Genomic DNA, 19,934 nt, shown 5'->3' on the forward strand with positions numbered 1-19,934 from the left:
TTGCTGGAAGATTTCTGATTACAGTTTAAATTTCCGTGCTTGTGATGGGTCTGTTAAGATTTTCTATTTCTTCCTGGTTCAGTTTTGGAAAGTTGTACTTTTCTAAGAATTTGTCCATTTCTTCCACGTTGTCCATTTTATTGCCATATAATTGCTGATAGTAGTCTCTTATGATCCTTTGTATTTCTGTGTTGTCTGTTGTGATCTCTCCATTTTCATTTCTAATTTTATTGATTTGATTTTTCTCCGTTTGTTTCTTGATGAGTCTGGCTAATGGTTTGTCAATGTTATTTATCCTTTCAAAGAACCAGCTTTTGGCTTTGTTGATTTTTGCTATGGTCTCTTTTGTTTCTTTTGCATTTATTTCTGCCCTAATTTTTAAGATTTCTTTCCTTCTACTAACCCTGGGGTTCTTCATTTCTTCCTTTTCTAGTTGCTTTAGGTGTAGATTTAGATTATTTATTTGACTTTTTTCTTGTTTCTTTAGATATGCCTGTATTGCTATGCACTTTCCCCTTAGGACTGCTTTTACCGTGTCCCACAGGTTTTGGGTTGTTGTGTTTTCATTTTCATTCGTTTCTATGCAAATTTTGGTTTCTATTTTGATCTCTTCTGTGATTTGTTGGTTATTCAGCAGCGTGTTGTTCAGGATCCATATGTTGGAATTTTTAATAGTTTGTCTCCTGTAATTGAGATCTAATCTTACTGCACTGTGGTCAGAAAACATGCTTGGAATGATTTCAATTTTTCTGAATTTACCAAGGCTAGATTTATGGCCCAGGATGTGATCTATCCTGGAGAAGGTTCCGTGTGCACTTGAGAAAAAGGTGAAATTCATTGTTTTGGGATGAAATGTCCTATAGATATCAATTAGGTCCAACTGGTCTATTGTTATCATTTAAAGTTTGTGTTTCCTTGTTAATTTTCTGTTTAGTTGATCTATCCATAGGTGTGAGTGGGGTATTAAAGTCTCCCACTATTATTGTGTTAGTGTTAATTTCTCCTTTCATACTTGTTAGTATTTGTCTTACATGTTGGGTGCATATATATTTATAATTGTTATAACTTCTTCTTGGATTGATCCTTTGATCATTATGTAGTGACCTTCTTTGTCTCTTTTCACAGCCTTTGTTTTAAAGTCTATTTTATCTGATATGAGTATTGCTACTTCTGCTTTCTTTTGGTCCCTATTTGCATGGAAAATCTTTTTCAAGCCCTTCACTTTCAGTCTGTATGTGTCCCCTGTTTTGAGGTGGGTCTTTTGTAGACAACATATGTAGGGGTCTTGTTTGTGTATCCATTCAGCCAGTCGTTGTCTTTTGGTTGGGGCATTCAACCCATTTTCGTTTAAGGTAATTATTGATAAGTATGATCCCATTGCCATTTACTTTATTGTTTTGGGTTCGAATTTATACACCCTTTTTGTGTTTCCTGTCTAGAGAATATCCTTTAGTATTTGTTGGAGAGCTGGTTTGGTGGTGCTGAATTCTTTCAGCTTTTGCTTGTCTGAAAAGCTTTTGATTTCTCCTTCATATTTGAATGAGATCCTTGCTGGGTACAATAATCTGGGCTGTAGGTTATTTTCTTTCATCACTTTAAGTATGTCTTGCCATTCCCTCCTGGCTTGAAGAGTTTCTATTGAAAGATCAGCTGTTATCCTTATGGGAATTCCCTTGCGTGTTATTTGTTGTTTTTCCCTTGCTGCTTTTAATATTTGTTCTTTGTGTTTGATCTTTGTTAATTTGATTGATATGTGTCTTGGGGTGTTTCGCCTTGGGTTTATCCTGTTTGGGACTCTCTGGATTTCTTGGACTTGAGTGATTATTTCCTTCCCCATTTTAGGGAAGTTTTCAACTATTATCTCCTCAAGTATTTTCTCATGGTCTTTCTTTTTGTCTTCTTCTTCTGGAACCCCTATGATTCGAATGTTGTAGCCTTTAATACTGTCCTGGAGGTCCCTGAGATTGTCCTCATTTCTTTTAATTCGTTTTTCTTTCTTCCTCTATGATTCATTTATTTCTACCATTCTATCTTCTAATTCACTAATCCTATCTTCTGCCTCTGTTATTCTACTATTTGTTGCCTCCAGAGTGTTTTTAATTTCATTTATTGCATTATTCATTATATATTGACTCTTTTTTATTTCTTCTAGGTCCTTGTTAAACCTTTCTTGCTTCTTCTCAATCCTTGTCTCCAGGCTATTTATCTGTGATTCCATTTTGATTTCAAGATTTTGGATCAATTTCACTATCATTATTCAGAATTCTTTATCAGGTAGATTCCCTATATCTCCCTCTTTTGTTTGGTTTGGTGGGCATTTATCCTGTTCCTTTACCTGCTTGGTATTCCTCTGTCTATTCATCTTGTTTAAATTGCTGAGTTTGGGGTGTCCTTTCTGTATTCTGGCAGCTTGTGGAGTTCTCTTTATTGTGGCATTTCCTCACTGTGTGTGGGTTTGTACACGTGGCTTGTCAAGGTTTCTTGCTTAGGGAAGCTTGTGTCGGTGTTCTGGTGGGTGAAGCTGTATTTCTTCTCTCTGGAGTGCAGTGAAGTGTCCAGTAATGAGTTATGAGATGTTTATGGTTTTGGGGTGACTTTGGGCAGCCTGTATATTGGATCTCAGGGCTGGGTTCCTGTGTTGCTAGAGAATTTGCTTGGTATGTCTTGCCCTGGAACTTGTTGGCTCTTGTGTGGTGCTTGGTTTCAGTGTAGGTATAGAGGCATTTGATGAGCTCCTGTCAATTAATGTTCCCTGGAGTCAGGGTTTGGACTTAAGCCTTCTGCTTCCAGTTATCGGTCTTGTTTTTACAGTAGTCTCAAAACTTCTTCTATACAGCACCATTGATAAAACATCTAGGTTAAAGATGAAAAGTTTCTCCACCATGAGGGTCACCCAGAGAGGTTCACAGCGTTACATGGAGAAGAGAAGAGGGAGGAGGGAGTTAGAGGTGACCCGAATGAGATGAGGTGGAATCAACAGAGGAGAGAGCAGGCTAACCAGTAATCACTTCCTTATATGCACTCCACAACTGGACCACTCAGAGATGTTCACAGAGTTATACAGAGAAGAGAAGAGGGAGGAAGGAGACAGAGGTGGCCAGGAGGATAAAAGGAGGGAATGAAAAGGAGACAGACAGATCCAGCCAGTAATCAGTTCCCTAAGTGTTCTCCACCATCTGGAACACACAGAAATTCACAGAGTTGGGTAGAGTAGAGAGGGGTTAGGGAGGAGACACAGGCTACCTGGTGGAAAAAAAGGAGAGTCTGAAGGCGGAGAGAGCAGTCAAGCCAGTAATCTCGTTCCCTAGTAAAAAATGGGTACTGAAGATTGGGTTCTTAAAGGTACAAAATTGGTAACAAATACCTAAAAGCAAAAATTAAAAATCTAGAGTAGAGTTTGGAATTTCAAAAATACAATGTTAAAGAAAAGAAGAAGGAAAAGAAAGAGAGAAAAAGAAAAAGAAAAGAAAAAAACCGAGTCACAAAAATTATAAAGAAAATATAGGTACAAAATTGATAGCAAATACCAAAAAGCAAAAGTTAAAAATCTAGAGCAGAGTTTGGAATTTCAAAAATACAATGTTAAAGAAAAGAAGAAGAAGAAAAAACTAAACAAAACAAGGTCACAAAACTTATTAAAAAATATATATGGAGTTTGCTTTTTTAAAAAAAAAGGGGGTCTTTTTCTTTTTTGCAAAGTAATAGTAGGTTATAAAAGTGAAAATTAAAGGAGTAATAGAGGACTTAAAATTTTTTTTTAATTAAAAAAAAAGAAAGAAAGAATGATTGTAAAAATAGTAAAAATATATATAGGAGTTTCTCTGCTGTTGTTGTGGGTATTGTGGGTTCAGTTCATTTTCAGCTAGTTCCTTGTTCCGGCTTTTATTTCTCAATATCTACAGGCCCCTTCCTATGTAGTCGGTACTAACCACGGGGTTTTAATCTATTGCCTGTCGCTTCCAAGGCGGTTCCCCCTGTTATAGCTTCTTCTGTTTGCTGGTCTCTTCAGTGTCTGATTTCTGCCCTAATACAAAGGGGGCGGTGGTGGACACCTTTTTTTTTTTTTTTTTTTTAAGGCTCACTTGTTCAGTCGTGCTGTGGGGAGGAAGGGATGCTGCAAATAAATAAGACTGGCGTGTGGTCGCAGTGCCTCAGCCACACTGGGCCTGCCCCCACTCACGGTGCGTGTAGCCTCCCTGCCCACACTGCTCAGGCTCTAGGTTGCTCCGCTGGGAACCATCCGTGACCAGCCCTGGGCTGCTTGCATCTCCCAGGTCTAAGCTGCTCAGGTTCAGGCACTCGGGTAGTCCTCAGAGGCACAGACTCGGTTGGGCCTGCGTTTTGTGCCCTTCCCAGGTCCGAGCAGCTCAGGTGATGAGGTGTTTGGTGAGCGTGGTTGCTGCAACTTATCACCTCCACACCGCTCGGTTATCTGGGTGTACAACCAGCGCACTGTCTCAGGCGGATGTTGACTGTCCAGAACCCCAAGAAGTTTTAGTTAGCAAAGAAGCCTGCTTACAGTTTTGTAGATAATGTCTCTCTGGGGTTGCGATTGCCCCCTTCCGGCTCTGGCTGCCTGTCACCAGAGAGGGACGGTCTGCAGCCGCCTATCTCTGTACAGTCCTTTGTTCCATGTACGGGCCTGGCAGAGTCCTAGGTTAGGGCTGGCTTTTCGCGTGGTAGATATCCCACAGTCTGGTTTGCTAGCCCAAATTATTTCGCTAAGGTAGAGCTCAGGGTATTCAGGGCAGATCTTACTCTAAGCGATGCAGCCTGCGCCGCGCCTCCCTTCCCAGCCCCTGCTTGCTAATGGCGAATGCAGGCATCTGCACTGCTTAGCCGCTCGGGGAGTTACCGTAGGGCTTGTAATCTGTGGGTTTTAATTGTTCATTTATTTTTCCTCCCTGTTATGTTGCCCTCTGTGCTTCCAAGGCTCGGCACAGACTCGGCAGTGAGAATGTTTCCTGGTGTTTGGTAACTTCTCTCTTTTTAAGACTCCCTTCCCGGGACAGAGCTCCATCCCTCCCTCTTTTATCTCTTTTTTTGTCTTTTATATTTTTTCCTACCTCCTTTCGAAGACAATGGGTTCCTTTTCTGGGTGCCTGATGTCCTCTGCTGGCATTCAGAAGTTGTTTTGTGGAATTTACTCAGCATTTAAATGTTCTTTTGATGAATTTGTGGGGGAGAAAGTATTCTCCCCGTCCTATTCCTCTGCCATCTTAGCTCCTCCTCCTGTTTTTTTTTTTTTAACTGAATAATTTGAAGAATCAACTGGCAAATTTTTTATGCTTTATTGGAATTTTAGAAAAAGTAGGATGATCATAGTAACCTACCCAGATATATGATTGATTATACCTTCTCCCCAAATGCTGAGATAGATAAAATGTAGTCCTAAAATAGCCAGATTACTAAGAGTTTGTGGGATTTTTGAAGATGATCCTATAATTCTTGTACTGCACTGTTACCTCAGAGTTGCTGGGCTGCTTTGGAGGAGGAGAAGAAGTGTCCATGGAGGAACCCCTTAAAAAAGAGATCTAAGTCCTCGATTTGTAACATTCCATGTGCTCACAGCCTGGGGCCAGGTCAGGGCTCAGCATGGTCTTGGTTTGCATTTAATTCTTCATAGATAATGGGCTCGGTGAAGGGGTGCATGGGGCTCAGGGGAGCAGGAGTGAACAGTCTCTCGGAGAGGGTCCCATGGTTCAAGTGGGTGTATATCACGTCTTCTGCTGCAGGATCCTGAGAGGAAGGAGGTGTGAATGATGGACTGAGATGTGATCTTCAGAGGCTGGGGCATTGGGCATTGGAAGGGCTCAGGCTATGGCAAGGGTTTGGCCTTGGAGGACTCACCTCGCTGTTCACTGTTTGGTCTTCATTGGGCTCTCCTTCCATGACGGCAACATCTGCGAATGGAAGAGAACCAAGGCTCTTTGAGGTGGAGGCAATTATTCCAGACCTCCATATCTTTGATGGGGATATCAAAGCCAGAAAAAGGCAGGGGTATACCCCAGGTGTAGAGACTGTCTACTACTACTACACACACACACACACACACACACACACACACACGCACACACACACACACAAACACACAAACAGTCATATACAAGCCTAGCCATTCACGGACTGTCTCATGAACCTGTGCAAACCCATGGACCCATCCTACATCTTCTGTTATGGACCATCCTTTTTTGTGTAACAGCAGATTCCCTAGATCTTGTAGGGAATAAGAACATATGGCTGTGGTTGAAGGGAAGAACAGGGCTCAGAATGTCCCTCATAGCCCAGGGATTAAGTCCCCCTCGTCCAGTGCAGGGGGCGCAGGCTCTATCCCTGGTGGAAGAACTATGATCCCACCTGCCTTGAAGCAACTAAGCCCCAAAAGCCCACGAGCTCTGGAGCCTTGAACTGCACCACAGCACCACAGTGAGGATCCCCCATGCTGCAGCCAAGACCTGATGCAGCCAAGAATAAGTCAACACACATTTTCATAAAAAGAACAGGGTTCCATGGGTCTCTGGAAGATGTTCCATCAGGGATCTCAACACCGGAAATCAGTTTTTAACCTACAGGAAATGAAAATGCCATTCTCTGCTGTGAACCCACCTCCCTTTGGGTCAGATGATGCTGAGCTCGCCACCTTCAGACTTACGATTTTGGGTAGAAAACCAGTGACAGACAAGAGCAGCGAGGATGATGCTGGTAGAGGTGAAGGCTATGACAAGCCCAAGGACAATGTACCACGTGCTGGAGTGTTCTAGAGGAAGTGTTGCTTCTACCAACAAGCAAATGGAAGAAAATCTGGTTATTTGTTGAGTAGGCTGTGCCCCTACACACTGGATTTATTGTATCCTTGTGTCAAACTGTCAGCATCTGTCAACCTGATCAGTTATGGTCTCCACTTCCCAGGAGGTACCAAAGCATCCAGGAGAGATGCTAGCAGTGGATAAAGTAAAGAGACTGTGCAAGACCAGCTGAGGTCTGAATCAAGGTCTCCTGGGCATCAAAGCAGTTATTGTCTGCTGCCCCGTATGACAAGGCATGGCATTTTTTCATGAATGGAGACCACGTTAATGCACAATACATTTCCCCTCCATCCACATAGACCTGGAATGGAATCCTCAAGAAGACACAACACTTATATATCTGAACTGTGGAATGTTTAGTTCATAAAACACTAATGGAGAAATAACACATATTTAAGGTGCTCCCTAAAATTCTCCCCTTGTCCCCCCACATCCATCTCCAAAATCCTGGTGGAGGGAAGGTAAGTATCTCCCTTAAGCATGGGATCAAGTCACTCTGACTCACTTTGTCCAGGTTAGAAATTCCCAGTCACAGAGCATGAGCTCAATGCCCCCTGTGGGTCTCCTGCAGACCATGGTCTCAAATGCTAACTTAACAGGGATGTTGAGGAGCCCAAAGTCACAGAGCTGGGAGGTGGCAGAGCCAACACTCACACAGGAACCCTCTGTCTTCTCAGAAATTTGCTGAGATAGGAGACCGTCTTGCTTACCTTCTGTGGTATGTGGATCCATGGCTGATGGGCAAGTACTTGTAGTGGATCCTAGGAGAAAAAAGACAGGGGTGAACAAGTAACCTTCCTCATACTGACTGGATGAAGACTATTCTTTCTGAAGGTTGACCTCCTGGCTGTCCTTGACTCTGTCATCCCTCAGAGCACTGATGGGATGAGGGGAGACCTCTGGCTCCTCCCTGTGAATGCGTTGAGTAGACCCCCCATCCTGGAGATGTGATGGCAGAAGGATGTGGGAAGGATATGCCCGATGGTGAAAGACAGCTGTAAGCTAGAGACATTCTCTCTGCTCCAGGAATGAATGTCTATGCTCCTTAATTGGGAAATCACCTGTATGTCAGAGCTGCTTCTGGGAAAAGATTAAGAGCAAGGAGCCAATGCAATCTCTGATCTTCCCAAATCAGCCCAGCCTCTCCTTCTCCTGGGTCTACCCTGACCTTTTTCTTTATTGCCTGGATAGACAGGATTCCGATGTGGAGCATCCATACTGGAGGTGGAAGAGGGTTGAGATCCCATCTACCATCTCCCTTCCTCTCTGGTTCTCATTGCCTCCATTTCTCCAAAAGCCCTAACGTTCCCCTGACACCAGCACAGAGCCCTAGAGATAGAGCTCAGTGATAGAGTAAGATGTTATGGAAAAACCCAAATGGACTTCTTGGCCAACGCAATGTGATTTAGTGCATTATGAAACATGGGAATCTTCTTGGGGTTCTGGAGACAAGAATATTGGAGTGGGTTGCCATTTCCTCCTCTAGGGGACTACATGTTGTCCAAATTCTTCACTATGACCCGTCAGTCTTGGTGGCCATGCAAGACATGGCTGATAGCTTCATTGAGTTATGCAAGCCCCTTCACCAGGACAAGGCTGTGATACATGAAGTGGAGATAGTGAAGGACAGAGGACTCTGTTGTGCTGCAGTCCAGGGGGTCACTAAGAATTGGACACAGCTTAGCGACAGCAAGCTGGAACAGCAACAAGAAAGCATGGGCCAGGAAGAAGTTCCTCACCTGTGACAGACAGGAACACTGGGTCGCTGGAGTCCGACCACGAGTAGGGAGAGTGAGTTAAGGAGCCGTAGCACCTGTAGACACCACTGTGGGCTGGGGTCCCAGGACCCAGAGGGAACTCTGCCTGGAGTGCTCCATGAGGGCTCTGCCCTCCAGCAAGTAGGCACCCAAAGTTCTCCCCCTTCCTGAGCAGATGAAACTGGTCAAAGGCGCTTTTGGAGCTGCAGACCAAGGTCACATTCTCTCCTGACCTCACCATGGGGCCCCCCTGGGCTGAGAGAGAGGGTTTCTTGGACAGACCTGGAAGGAGGAGACCTTGATCTTAGAGCACAAAGTAACTCTAGTCCTAAGTATAGGACTAAAGCCGGAAGTGTGCAACAAGAGGAGCACTGCAATGAGAAGGGCGCCCACTGGCAGGAGAGAAAGACCCACAGTAACAGATACTCAGCACAGGGAAAAATTCAAACATAACTTTAAATATGGGTGTCATTTAAAATCCTTTTTTAAAAAAATAAATAATTTTTAAAATGGAGTGTCATTTAATATCCTTTTTTTATGATGTTTCCAGAACTGAGATTTAAAAAAATTTTTTAATATAAATTCACTTATTTTAATTGGAGGCTAATTACTTTACAATATTGTATTGGTTTTGCCATACATCAACATGAATCCGCAGTGGGTGTACACGTGTTCCCCATCCTGAGCCCCCTTCCCACCTCCCTCCCCATACCATCCTTCTGGTCATCCCAGTGCACCAGCCCTGTATCCTATATCATGTATCATGAGCATCCTGTATCATGCATTGAACCTGGACTGGTGATTCGTTTCTTATATGATATTATACATGTTTCAATGCCATTCTCCAAATCATCCCACCCTCACCCTCTCCCATAGAGTCCAAAAGACTGTCTATACATCTGTGTCTCTTTTGCTGTCTCACATACAGAGTTATCGTTACCATCTTTCTAAATTCCATAGATGTGTGTTAGTATACTGTATTGGTGTGTTTCTTTCTGGCCTACTTCACTCTGTATAATAGGCTCCAGTTTCATCCACCTCATTAAAACTCATTCAAATATATTCTTTTTAATGGCTGAGTAATACTCCACTGTGTATATGTACCACAGCTTTCTTATCTATTCATCTGCTGATGGACATCTAGATTGCTTCCATGTCCTGGCTATTATAAATAGTGCTGTGATGAACACTGGGGCACATGTATCTCTTTCAATTCTGGTTTCCTCGGTGTGTATGCCCAGCAGTGGGATTGCTGGGTCATAAGGCAGTTCTATTTCCAGTTTTTAAAGGAATCTCCACACTCTTCTCACTAAAGTCAGGAACAAGACAAGGGTGCCCACTTTCACCACTACTATTCAACATAGTTTTGGAAGTTTTCGCCACAGCAATCAGAGCAGAAAGAGAAATAAAAGAATCCAAATTGGAAAAGAAGAAGTAAAACTCTCACTGTTTGCAGATGACATGATTCTCTACATGAAAACCCTAAAGACTCCACCAGAAAATGACTAGAGCCAATCAAGGAATATAGTAAAGTTGCAGGATATAAAATCAACACACAGAAATCCCTTGCATTCCTATACACTAATAATGAGAAAATAGAAAGAGAAGTTAAGAAAACAATTCCATTCACCATTGCAATGAAAAGAACAAAATACTTAGGAATATATCTAACTAAAGAAACAAAAGGCCTATATATAGAAAACTATAAAACACTGGTGAAAGAAATCAAAGAGGACACAAATAGATGGAGAAATATACCGTGGTCATGGATTGGAAGAATCAATATAGTGAAAATGTGTATACTACCCAAAGCAATCTATAGATTCAATGCAATTCCTATCGAGCTATCAAGGGTATTTTTCACAGAGCTAGAACAAATAATTTCACAATTTGTATGGAAATATAAAAAACCTCGAATAGCCAAGACAATCATGAGAAAGAAGAATAGAACTGGAGGAATCACCCTGCGTGACTTCAGGATCTACTACAAAGCCACAGTCATCAAGACAGTATGGTACTGACACAAAGACAGAAATATAGCTCAGTGGAACAAAATAGAAAGCCCAGAGATAAATCCACACACCTATGCACACCTTATCTTTGACAAGGGAGGCAAGAATACACAATGGAGAAAGACAATCTCTTTAACAAGTGGTGCTGGGAAAACTGGTCAACCACTTGTAAAAGAATGAAACTAGAACACTTTCTAACACCATACACAAAAATAAACTCAAAATGAATTAAAGATCTAAATGTAAGACCAGAAACTATAAAACTCCTAGAGGAGAATATAGGTAAAACACTCTTTGGCATAAATCACAGCAGGATCCTCTATGACCCACCTTCCAGAATATTGGAAATAAAAGCAAAAATAAACAAATGGGACCTAATTAAAATTAAAGCTTCTGCACAACGAAGGAAACCATAAGCAAGGTGAAAAGACAGCCTTCAGAATGGGAGAAAATAATAGCAAATGCAGCAACTGACAAAGAATTAATCTCAAAAACAGACAAGCAGCTCCTGCAGCTCAATTCCAGAAAAATAAACGACCCAATCAAAAAATGGGCCAAAGAACTAAACAGACATTTCTCCAAAGAAGACATACAGATGGCTAACAAACACATGAAAGATGTTCAACATCACTCATTATCAGAGAAATGCAAATCAAAACCACAATGAGGAACCATTTCATACAGTCAGAATGGCTGGTATCCAAAAGTCTTTGTAGCTTGTGCAATAAATGCTGGAGAGGGTATGGAGAAAAGGGAACCCTCTTACACTGTTGGTGGGAATGCAAACTAGTAATATCCTTTTTTTTAAAAAAAAAGAATATATGTATATGAATAACTGAATAATTCTGTTATGCAACAGGAATTAACAACATCTTAAATCAACTAAACTTCAACAAAAATAAATTAAAAAATGGATTTAAAAAATCAACCAGATTGGGCTGCTCTTGAAAAACGTTACCTATTAACTACTGCTGGGACCATCAGAAAACATGGTATTGACCCAGAAGCAGACATTATGGAGTGGAAATTGCCAGAATCTCACAGGATCTTTGACCACCTCATTCTTAAGGGAGTGTTCAGTGCTCTCTTGCACGACCCCAGGGGCTAGACATGACTCCTTAGTGGGAGGGTTGGAGGGACCACTCCCCTCTCTTTGTGCAGAAGGATGCGTTAAACCACAAGGCTGAGCAACTTCAGGTTGTCAACCTCCATCTCGATCACCCAGGGGCCAGACTGCAAGGGCATCTGGTATCACAGTGTGCCGCTGACAGAGCAAGGGAGCTCTGATATGAAAGCGGGAAACCAACCCCTTACCAAACATCGTTGGCTGCCTGAGTGGGGAATTGCCCGGGTCCCTGCTCTGGTACATTTTCCTCCGTTGGTCGTTCTTTCACATTCTTGCTCCTTCACTCTCTCTCCAGCTGTGTCTTCTCCTTAGCACATGGCAGGGACTCTGTTCTCTTTCCCCTTCCATGTTCACACCTACTCTCTCTCTGGTTTGTTCCCTCTCCCGAGTTTGTGAGTGTCTTTGCATGCCTGTCATTCTCTCCCGATACTGATTCTGGACTAGATACCAGACCATCTGTGACACAGAGAGCAGAAGGGACTGGTCTGGCCACACTCACCTGTGATGACGATGTCCACAGGATCACTGGGAGCTCACCACTTATAGGGGGAGTGTCTGAGAGAGCCATAGCATCTGTAGGTGCCCGCACTCGCCAAAGTCATGGGGCCAATGACGAAGTCAGCTGGGGCATGCCCACGAGTGAACATCTCTCCACGTCTCTGGAAATGTCCTGTGCTGTTTTCTTGGTGCAGGATAAATTTGTCCAATAGTGGTGAATGACAGCGTAGAGTCACATTCTCTCCTGCACCCATGAGGGGGCTGATGTGGGCTGAGATGGAGGGTTTTGTGAACACACCTAGGAGCAAAGAGCTTGTGAGCTTCAGTGAGTCACCCCACCTCAGCGCTTCTCCTGACATCTGAAGTTGTGAAAAATGTCCCCATGAACCATCAAAGTCAATTACCCTTCCTGTGTGTTTTGTTGCATTTCTTTAGCCTTATTCTCGGGCTCGGGCTCATGCTTTTCTGTTTCTCTTTGCTCAAGACCTCCAGCCTCTTTTATATTTATTGTAAACTGTTTAGCTGTTGGATCTGCTCTCAGCTTCATGCATGCATACTCAGACACTTCAGTCCTGTCCAACTCTCTGCAACCCCATGAACTATAGCCTGCCAGGCTCCTCTGTCCATAGGATTCTCCAGGCGAGAATTCTGGAGTGGGTTGCCATGCTCTCAGCTTCATCCTGTCCCTAATATGTGTGGTGGGGAGCTGGGTGGTTCTGACGATGCATTCTCTGTCTCTGTTCACACTCATCTAGAATGTGGGTGATGACTGGCAGGAGACTGGAAAGGAGGTGGAGAAAAAAGGGAACATTTCCCCATCTGTGACCCCACTTCATGCATCTGGAGACATTCCTGGGACTCCTCCCTGAGGCTCCAGCTCCTTCATATGGGATTACAGCTCCCTACTGGGTGGCAGGTGCTGGATCAGGGTCATGCCCCCATCCTCCCTGGTGGCAGGCAGTGGCAGCATCCTGTCTAACTAATGCCGAGGGAGGCTCCTCCTTCCTTTGCCGGAGCACTCCATCTATTCAACACCCTGGTTTTAAACTCTCAGAGTGGGTTCTCTTTCCTGGTTCATTCCTGGCTGGAAATCCTGAGTAAATCTTGGACCATGTAAGGAACCTGGACCTAGGAGGGGATTGCCTGCATGGACGGCTGTCCTGGGCTGGGCTGGACCCCTCCTACCTGTGACCACAATCTGCAGGGGGTCACTGCGTCTGGAAAACACAGCGAGAGACCTGGAGAATCCAGAACACGTGTAGGACCAGGCATGTTCTCTTGTCACCGGGCCAAGCGTGAAGGTGTTGAAATGATTTCCATGGAGCTCAGGCAAACTGGCCCCATCTGTTTTGAACAGTCTGAATCTCTTAAGTGGAGAATGGAAGTGACACTGAAGAGTCACAGTCTGTCCTAAGGGAACCATGGGGCTTGGCCAGGCTGACAAAGAGGGCTTGTCATATTCACCTAGGAGAGAAGGAGGCACAGGTTTTGAGAGGAAAATAGGAATGGTCCCCTCTCCCCACTGATCTTGTTGGAGTGCTTCCCCTTCAATTCTTCCAAGGCACCAACCCTAAAGTGCATCACCCTGATACTCAAGGACACCTGGGGCTTGGGGGCAGACAGAGACACAGTCATCCCAGGACAGACATCACGGAGATTCTAAGAATATGATTCTCAGCAGTGATTCTTATCAGGACAAGAAGAACTCCTTGGGTTGACAAAATGTTGAAAACTCTCTCAGAACACAAAACACTGGGGATTCCTGGGTGGTCCGGTCATTAGGACTCAGCACTTTCTCTGCCAAGGGCCCAGGTTGAATCCCTAATCATGGAACTGAGATCCTGCACGCTGTGCAATGCAGGCAAAAGAAAACACCACAATAAAACTGATGCATGGAAAAGAAGGGAGAGGGCTTCCCTGTTGGATTTGTTGTAACTCAAATGGTAAAGAAACTTCCTGCAAGGCAGGAGAGCAGGGTTCAGTCTCCAGGTAGGGGAGATTGCCTGGAGAAGCAAATGGCAACCCCATCCAGTATTCTGGCCTGGAGAATCCCATGGACAGAGGAGCCTGGTTAGCTACAGTCCGTGGGGTCGCAAAGAGTCAGACACGACTGAGCGACTAACAGTAACACAGGTAACAAGTGAAAAAGCCACGTAACTGAAAAGAAGGAAATAAAGCTTGAACGTGGCTCCTTTGTTAGCTAACCTACATCTAATGTGTGACAAGGTCCAGGTAGCCCTGCCTGATAACCAGACCTTTCCCTGAGGTCAGGTCCAGCGGGCATCCTGCAGATCCTGTTGTTAAGGGCCGGTTGGAGATGCCATGAGCCACCTTGTAGGGGAGGGTCTGTGAGGTGCAGCCTCTTGCTCCCCTCTCATGATAGAAATGGCACTCAGTGGGCCTAGCTCCCAGCTCCCAAACTTTACACTGTGCCTTCAGGTCCAGAATCCAGAGTTGGGCTCACCTCTGGGGAGAGTGAAGATGACTATCAAGGCCAATAGGAGGACCTGGGATCCACAGGGCACACGGCTCTCACTGTACTCACAGGGGTCTCACCCCTGTCCCCCAGTGTCATCTGCCTCAGCCCCAACTGCTCTGCTCAACAGAGAAATAAGGGATGGGGAGGACTCACCCACAGCTGCCCAGATCCTGAGACTGACACAACCCTAGAAGAAAAACCACATCAGAGACGGCTTGTCCTGATGGACTCCACGGTCATTGCACCCTCATGCAGGGAACATGGTCAGTGATGCGACGACCCCCCGATTTCCACCATAACCCTCTCCGACCATGTCTTTCTGGACTCACCGAGACTCAGGAGGCTGAGGAGTGTGGGGCACATGGCTCTGCTTCTGTGAGACAGGAGGCAGAACTGAGCAAAGCTGACAGAGTCACAGGATGCGGAAGGTGGGGCGGTGTTGGTACATTCAGCCTGGTTCATGTCACGTGGGACAATGGCCAGCCTCTTCTCACACCAGGGATGGAAGTCTGACTTGAGCCGCATCACAGAGCACACCTCATGACCCGAGCATCACTTTTTGTTTCTCTGAACACTGTAAACATAAAAGGATTCAGACAGATCTTGCTGCCTTTAGGAAGTAGAAATGGCGATTCAGTGTATACCATGCAGGATGCTTTTCCCAAGCTCTTGATAAATCTCATTAACCTTAACTCTTTGCAGAAAAGAAATCACATGTTCCCACCTCGTGTGTCAGGCTCAGTGCAGGTTGCCAATTAAAGGCTCATTAATAGAGACTTTTATTCTGCATTCTTATGGGAGGACCAGACTTGCTAATTATGGTTCTTTGAAAATACTTAAAAATGCTACATTGTAATATGTGTGATTAAGAAACTAACTGTGTTAGTTTCAGGTGTACAACAAAGTGACTCAGTTATACATGTACATATATCTATTGCTTTTCAAGTTCTTTTCCCACTTAGGTAGTTACAGAATATTAAGTAGAATCCTCTGTTTTATACAGTAGGTCCTTGTGGTCATGCATTTTTTATATAACTGTGTGTATATGTCAGTCCCAAACTTCCAATCTAAGCTCCCCCTGACACTATCCCACCCAGTAACAGTAAGTTCATTCTCTGTGAGTCTGTTTTGTAAATAAGTTCATTTTTTTAGATGTCACAAATAAACGATATCATGTGATATTTGTCTTTCTCTGACTCTTCCTCATCTGAAATTACTTCGTGACTGTGAGTGTAAACTTTGCACACACAACACTCTCTCTGTCTCTCTCTCTTCCTCCCTTTACAATCCAAGGACCACACACAAAGATAACGTGTGTAAAGATGACTGTGGTGTTTTTTTGGGAGGGGGATGTGTTCTGCCTGAAAAGGTGGACCACATTGCTTACTAGATACTCAGATGAACACAAAATATGTCAAGTAGAGATTTCCAAGCTCCAGAATGCTTGAGTGAGGGGTGTGTCCACAGCAATCAACTCCTAACTGGGACAAAATGGCCCAGCTGTTTCAGGACTCCAAGGGCAGACATACACCCAGTACAGCTGTTGTTCATAGACAGGAAAGAGCCTCAGTAAGGGCAGCGATTCCACACCATTTTGCTGGTGGTGGGGGTCATTAAGATTAGTGATGCTTCGTAAGTAATAAATCTGGTCTCCTCTTGATCATTGTGTATGTAATGGAGTAACAGTACAGTCACCCTTCTTAAAATTTCCTCTTACTTACTTAATATCATGTTACAGAATTGATCTGTGTTCTTTGTCATTTCAGTTTGTGCATTTTTACTGCCATGTAATGTTTCATTGCAGATATAGAAACCACATATTTTAAAAAAATTTTTTAAACTCCACAAGCCAGAAGGGAATGGCATGACATATTTAAAGTGATGAAGGGAAAAACCTACAATGAAGAATATTCTACCCAGCAAGACTCTCCTTCAGATTTGATGAAGAAATCAAAAGCTTACAGACAAGCAAAAGTTAGAATTCAGCACCACCAAACCAGCTTTATAACAAATGCTAAAGGAAGTTCTCTAGGCAGAAAACAAGAGAAGGAACCCAAAAACAATTAAGGAAACAGTAATAGGATCACACATGTTGAGGTACCTTAAGTGTAAATGGATTAAATGCACCAACCAAAAGACAGACTGGCTGAGCTGATGAAAACATGTGCGTGTATGCACTTCCACTGACCACATCACTTTGCTTGACCCCCCAAATTGAATGTAATTATTTTATATTGTTAGGTTAATCATGTTCCCATTATGGCTTGCAATTGGAATCACCTTTTATTTTTTGTCTGGCTATTGATTGTGAAAACTGACAAACATCTTTTACTACTGTGATTATGTAACTATTACTTAATATCATTGTATCATGATTGGTCAACAGAAAAATTATAGAATTCTATATCACTGAATCTAGCATTTAATAGAAAAGCCTATAATCACTTTTAATTAAATCCATATGCACATCAGAATTATCTTGGAATTTTCTGAAAAATACAAATGCCCAGGTATTATTATTATTATTATTTTTTTGCCAGAGCTCCAGATATGTAAAAAAATAAATAAATAAATTATTGAAGTATAGTTCATTTCTGCTGTACAGCAAATTGATTCAGCTTGACATATATATTCTTTTCCATTATGATTTATGCCAAGATACTGAATAGAATTCCCTGTGCCATACTGTAGGACCACATTCTTTATCCATTCTATGTATAAATAGATTTCATCTGCTAATTCCAAGCTCCAGTCCTTCCCTCCTTGGAAACCACAAGCCTGTTCTCTGTGTCTGTGAGTCTGTTCCTGTTGCATTGATATATTCCTTTTCGATTCCACATATAGGTGATATCACAGAAAATTGTCTTTCTCTTTCTGTCTACTTCACTTAATATGTTAAACTCCAGGTTCATCCATGCTTCTGCAAATGGCATGATTTCATTTTTTTAATGTCTGAGTGGTATTCCATTCTCTGTGTGTATAAGCATATACATCTTCTTTATCCATTCATCTGTCAATGGACAGTTAGGCTGTTCCCATGTCTTGGCTATTGTAAGTTTTGCTGTTATGAACATAGGGGTGCATGAATCTTTTCAAGGTATAGGTTTTTTTCGAGATATATGCTCAGGACTTTAATTGTTGGATCATATGGAAACTCTGCTTTACTTATTTTGAGGAACTTTCATACTGTTTTCTACAGTGGCTGCACCAGTTTCCACTCCCCCAACAGTGGAAGAGGGTTTCCCTCTCCTCCATACCCTCTCCAGCATGTTATTCATCAACCGTCTAATGATGGCCATTCTGATCGCTATGAGGTGGTACCTCCTTGCAGTGTCGATTTGCCTTTCTCTACTAATGAGCAATGCTGAGCATCTTTTCATATGTCTGTTGGCCATCTGCGTATCTTCTTTTAAAAAACAGATATCAATTGTGAGAGCGACGTCTACGGATTTTGTCTAAAATGAACGACACCTCTGCTAATGTCTCATGAATGTGCTCTGAGTCCAACCTCACGATGTTTGTCAAGGGACAGAGTAATGAGGTGTTCAGGAAAGGAATAGTGACTTTATTTGGAAAGCCAGCAGACCAATGAGATCATGAACTTGTGCCCCAAAGAATCATCTTACCTGAGTTAGGTGGGCTTTTTGAGGAGTGAGAGGGATGGTCAAACAGTGTTTACTGAATGTAAAATAACCCTAGCCCGTGGGGAAGAAAATTCCAAGGAGAAGAGAGAACAATACAGATTAAATATCCACACGTGAACTCACACTTACACACACACCCTAAAAGAGGAGGAGGTGTGGCTGGTTGTTGCAGTGTTTTAACTAATTAATGGCTGTGCTGGGTCATCAATCTGCGCACAGGCTTTCTCTATTTGCAGGAAGTGGGGCTGCTCTTTGCTGTGTGCAGGGTCTCTCATCACCGTGGCTTCTCTTGTTGTGGAGCACTCGCTCTAGGCATGTGGGCTTGTGGCCCACGGGCTGAACTGCTCCAAGGCATGTGGAATCTTCCCATTCCCAGGATCGGGCCCGTGTCCCCCACATAGGCAGGCAGATTCTCAACCAGTGGACCACCAGGGAAGTCCTGTTGCAAGCTTTGTTTCCCCTTAATTAATTAATTAAATTTAAATTTATTTAATTAGAGGCTAATTAGTTTACAATATTGTATTGGTTTTGCCATACATCAAAATGAATTCGCCACAGCTGTACACATGTTCCCAATACTGAGCCACCCTCCCATCTCCCTCCCCATACCATCCCTCTGGGTCATCCCAGTGCACCAGCCCCAAGCATCCTGTATCCTGCATCAAACCTGGACTGGTGATTCATTTCTTATATGATATTATACATGTTTCAATGCCATTCTCCCAAATCGTCCCACCCTCACCCTCTCACACAGAGTCCAAAAGACCGTTCTATACATCTGTGTCTCTTTTGCTGTCTCGCATACAGGGTTATCGTTACCATCTTTCTAAATTCCATATATATGCGTTAGTATACTGTATTGGTGTTTTTCCTTCTGGCTTACTTCACTCTGTATAATCGGCTCCAGGACAATTACAAAACTGTGATGGCTTCTGCCATACATCAACATGGATCAGCCATAGCTATACTTATGTCCCTTCCACTGCGGAAATCTTTTAGTTCTGGAATCCTTTGTTCTTGAAGCTGTCCTGCATGGACAAGCCCCTGACAAGACAAAAGGTTCTGTCTGTTCTGCCACTTTTATCTCTATATGAATGGGAAAGTGTCATACGTTTTAAGTTCAGAGCCTTGAGAATAGTTTAGGCCCTCAGTTGTGTTTGACTCTTTGTGATCCCATGGGCTGCAACCCGCCAGGCTCCTCTGTCCATAGGGGTTCTCCAGGCAAGAATGCTGGGGTGGGTTGCCATTTCCTTCTCTGGGAGATCTTCCCAACTGAGGGGTTGACTCAGGTCTCCTGCGTTGCAGGCAGATTCTTTATCCTCTGAGTCACCAGGAATGCCCACCAGTAACATAATGCGATTCAGTATTTCCTCCCTCAATTAATATTGCCATTGTTTTCTATTTACTTTAACTTAGACATGGTGGGATTTGGGCATCATGCTTTCACTATAAGTGTAGCATAACACTGATGTGGAATATACCATAAATTTAAAAATAGAAGTATGAATACAATGCTAGATTTTTAATTTTTAGAAAAGATATGCAACAAGCAACAAAGATTTACTGTATAGCATGGGGAACTATAGTCAATATCTTGTAATAACATAAAATG

General features: G+C 43.2%; 1 pseudogene; it reads right to left on the reverse strand.

The window, feature by feature from the left end:
• Window positions 1-5,241: 5,241 nt before the first annotated feature.
• LOC133229491 (putative killer cell immunoglobulin-like receptor like protein KIR3DP1) lies at window positions 5,242-17,977 on the reverse strand (annotated as a pseudogene).
• Window positions 17,978-19,934: the final 1,957 nt, after the last annotated feature.

The sequence above is a fragment of the Bos javanicus genome, chromosome 18 (assembly GCF_032452875.1).
Source record: "Bos javanicus breed banteng chromosome 18, ARS-OSU_banteng_1.0, whole genome shotgun sequence".
NCBI classification, from domain to species: domain Eukaryota; kingdom Metazoa; phylum Chordata; class Mammalia; order Artiodactyla; family Bovidae; genus Bos; species Bos javanicus.